Raw genomic sequence first — 4,619 nt, 5'->3', positions numbered from 1 at the left:
TATGAGCAGTTGATGGTCTGTTCCACAATCAGCTCAAAACAGAGCTAACAGGGAACAGTTATAACTTCTTAGCTACAGCCAAAAACCCTAAGGGAGTGAGTTACTGGGCTCATGGGCTTGGGAACACAGTCACAGAGGACATCAAGCTCAACTGGCATAACACATTGCACAAAAACATTGTTCTACATCCTATGTTGGTAAGGAGCCACTGGGTCTTAAAAGCTTGCAAGTGGCCATCTAGATGGAACAATGGGTCTCTCCTCATCCAGAGCAAAGAAGAATGAAGAAAACCAAAGATGCATGGAAAAATTAGTCCAAGGGACAAGTAGACCATGCAATACTCATCCTGTATGACCGTGAGACCAGAAGAACTAGATGGTACTCGGCTACCACTGTCAACCACTCAGAAAGGGATCAGTACAAGAGATCCTGGATAGACTGGGAGAATAAAACTCAAAATAATAATAAACACCAGGTTTACTTGTCTGATGGAGGCTGGTGAGACCCCTGACACTGTGGCCCCTAGTTACTCTTCAGTCCTTCAGTCTGGAACTGAACTCACTCCTGTGGCTTCCAGCCAAACAACAACAACAAAAGAACCTCATACAAGAAAAAAGCCAAAGGTCATGAGAAAGACAAGAAAGGAAGAAAAGACCAAAATGGATGTTAGAAGACTCTAAAACTTGCCCTTGAATGGTGAGTAGCTAAAGAGAAAGGAAGAACTGTTGAAATAAACGAGCTCAACAAAAGATTTCAAACGGTGGCTCAAGAAGACAAACTAAAGTATGATAATGAAATATGCAAAGATCTGGAATTAGAAAACCAAAAGTGAAGAACATGCTCAGCATTTCTCAAGGTGAAAGAACAGAACAAAAATTCCTGCTTCAAGTTGTAATACTGAAGGATTCTATGGGCAAAATAGTGAATGATGCAGGAAGCATCAAAAGATGGAAGGAGTAACTCTGCCGAGTAGCAACTGGGATCTTAAAAGCTTGCAAGCAGCCATCTAGATGCAATGATGGGTCTTTCCTTGTCCAGAGCAAAGAAGAATGAAAAAAACCAAAGATTCATGGAAAAAATTAGTCCAAGTGATTGGTACACCATGTGATCCTCAGGCTATACAACTATGAGACCAGAAGAAGTAGATAGTGCCTGGCTACCACTTTCAACCACTTGGAGGGGGATCTATGTAGGAGATCCTGGGTAGAGTGGGAGAACAATGTGGAACAAAACTCAAAATCATTTGGGGGAAAAAAAAGAAAAGAAAAAAGGACCAGGTTTGCTGGTCTGATAAAGCCTGGTGCAACCACTGGGTAGCCCCTAGCTGCCCTTCAGGTTTGGAATTGAACCCATTCCAGTGGCTTCCAGACAAACAAAAGACAGGCATATGAGGTGAATATTTACGCTAGCTAGATACATTCCTTGCAGAGAACAATCATGCACAGAGACATAGCTCAGGGGGCAGGAGTACATACAGGGAAGGACACAGGCAAGAAGTAACTATAGGAAGGAACTGGGTGGGGAGCTGTTACATTGTGGTAAATTGAGACAAAGTATATGTGAACTGATGTATGGAAAGTGAATTTGCTCTGTAAACTTTCAGCCAAATCACAATTAATAATAATAATAATAAAGATGGAAGGAATATACACTTCACCAAAAAGAACTGGTCAATATTCAACTATTTTTAAGAGATAGCATATGATCAAAAACCAGTGATATTAAAGGAAAAAGTCCAATTGGCACTGAAGGAATTGGTGAAAAAACAGCCTCCAGGAATTGACGGAATACCCATTGACACATTTCAACAAACTGATGCAGCACTGGAGGTGCTTACTTGTTTATGCCAAGAAATTTGGAAGACAGCTTCCTGGCCAACTGACCAAAAGAGATCAATATTTGTGCCCATTCAACAGAATGTGGAAATTATCAAATACCATTAATATGACCAAAAACCAAATTCACTGTCATTGACGCTGACTCATAGCAACCCCCATTGGGTTTCCAAAGTGGTAAATCTCTACAGAATTAGATTGCCCCATTGTCCTTCCATGGAGTGGCTGGTGGGTTTGAACCACCAACCTTCTGGTTAGCAGTCAAATGCCTTAGGCAATGTGCCACCAGAGCTCCTTATAGCAACCTCAATTAGATGGATTGACACAGTGGCTACAGTGATGGGCTGAAGCATAGCAAGGATTGTGAGGATACCACAGGACCAGGCAGTGCTCTGTTCTGTTGTACATAGGGTCATTATGAGTCAAAGCTGACTTGACAGCACCTAACAACAACAGCAAGGAACACCACCAACTGAAGACGAGACAAGTTGTGCTGTGACATCTAGAACATCATACATGAAGAAAGCAAAAGGTCATCAAAAGACAGGAAAGGAAAAAGACAAAAATGGGTGTCTGAAGAGACTGTGAAACTTGCTCTTGAATGGAGAGCAGCTAAAGTGAATGGAAGAAATGGAGACATTACAAGACCTGATCAGAATATTTCAAAGCATGGCTTGAGAAGACAAAGTAAAGTATTATAATGAAATGTGCAAAGACCTGGAGTTAGAAAATCAAAAATTATGACCATGCATGGCATTTCTGAAGCTAGAAAAAGTGAAGAAAAAATTCAAGCCTCAAATTGCAATACTGAAGGATTCAATGGGCAAAATATTGAACAATGCAGGGAGCATCAAAACAACAACAACAACAAAAAAAAAAGATAGAAGGAATACAGAGAGTCACTGTATCAAAAAGAATTGGTCAACATTCAACCATTTCCAGAGGTAGTATATGTGATGGTTATGTTTGTATGTCCATTTGGCTAGGCCTGGTTGAGTGGCTGGGCAGCTGGATGTAGTATTCCCCATGATGAGACTGGTAATTCAACTCCATGGTGGAATCTACTGGGAGCAGCTGAGTAGCTGCCTTTGGGTATGTGGTCTGCTTCCTGTATATAAAGAGAAGCTTTGGGAATGGTCTCTAGCCTTTGGCACATTTGGTCCCTGCATGTAGCCGTGTCATTGCTCAGCAGCCTGCCATGCTCTGCTGACCTTGGGACTTACAGTGGACTTAAGTTAATGGCCTGCCGTGTGATTGGTAACATCGGGACTGTGCCTTTTAATTTGTCAATCTTGGGGCTTCTCAGCCTCAGCAGCCAGCAGCTGTCTGAGTGAAGAAATGCCTCTAGCTCCAGTGGGCCAGGAGCAGGAGGCAAAGCTGGACCCCAAGGTTGAGGGGCTTTCACACAGCCCCTAGAACCTGGCACTTTGAACTTGGACTTAAAGCCTCCAAACTGTAAGAGAATAAACTCCTGTTTGTTAAGGCCATCCCATTTGTGGTATTTTCTTGTCAGAGCGGCACTAGGTAACCAGAACAGCATATAATCAAGAACCAATGGTATTGGCTGCAGAGATTTACTTATTTAACGTCAGCTAAGAATATTGCCAGGAGCTCTGGTAGCATAGTGCCTAAGGCACTTGACTGCTAATCAGAAGGCTGGTGGTTCAAATCCACCAGCCACTCATCTGAAGGAAGGTTGGACAAACTACTTCGGTGGTGACACTGTCTCGAAAACCCAAGGAGGGGTCGCTATGAGTCAGGTCTGACTTGATGGCATACAACAACAATATTGCCAACATAGAGCAGATATCTAATCTTAAATAACACTGCCATGAATTATCTTTGTGGTAACATTTTGTCACCACTACAGATTACATTAGAAGGACAGACAATCAGAAATGGAACCACCGTCTTGAGTGTATCACCTCCCACGCCACTTACAATATGTAAAGATTATAAAGCCAAGATCCACGTGATTCAGTCTCAGAACAGTATCTTAGTTAAAATACACACACAGTTCATGCAATTAAAATGTTAAATCCTTTAAAAAAAAAAAAAAGGCATTGAGAAGAAGTCCAAGCTGCACTGAAGGAATTGGCAAGAACAAGGCTCCAGGAATTGATGGAATGCCAATTGAGATGTTTCAACAAACTGATGCAATGCTCAAAGTGCTCACTGGTCTATGCCAAGAATTATGAAAGACAGGTACCTAGCCAACCAACTGGGAGAAATCTGTATTTATGCACATTCCAAAGAAAGGTGATCCAACAGAACGCAGAAATTATCAAACAATATTACTAATAACACACACACACAACCCACTCCCATCAAGTTGATTCTGACTCATAGCAACCCTGTGAGGATAGAGTACAACTGCACCAAAGATTTTCTTGGTTGGAAGCAGATGAGCAAGTCTTTCCCCAGTAGAGCTACTGGGTAGATCTGAACCACCATTGTCTCAGTTAGCAGTTGTGCGCCTAACTGTTGCAAAACCAAGGCTCTCACTGCTGACAAGCTTTGGGCAAATATCAGATTTCTGAGTTTCTGGGAGGAAAATCAGGTGTTCCTCAACCAAGGGGATTCAGCGGGCCCCTAAGTCATGAAATAAATTCTGCAATGTATTATTGTGTTGTTGTTGTTGTGTGCCGTCGAGTCGGACCCGACTCATAGCGACCCCTCCTTGGGTTTCCGAGGCAGGATCACTACGGAAGTAGATTGCCCCATCTTCCTTCCGAGGAGTGGCTGGTGGGTTTAAACCGCCAGCCTTCTGGTTAGCAGTCAAGT

Source organism: Orycteropus afer, unplaced genomic scaffold (genome assembly GCF_000298275.1).
Source record: "Orycteropus afer afer isolate SDZICR_OR568_19922 unplaced genomic scaffold, OryAfe1.0 scaffold00291, whole genome shotgun sequence".
NCBI classification, from domain to species: domain Eukaryota; kingdom Metazoa; phylum Chordata; class Mammalia; order Tubulidentata; family Orycteropodidae; genus Orycteropus; species Orycteropus afer.
The sequence above is the reverse complement of the archived record's forward strand: the minus strand, read 5'-3'. Positions refer to the sequence as shown.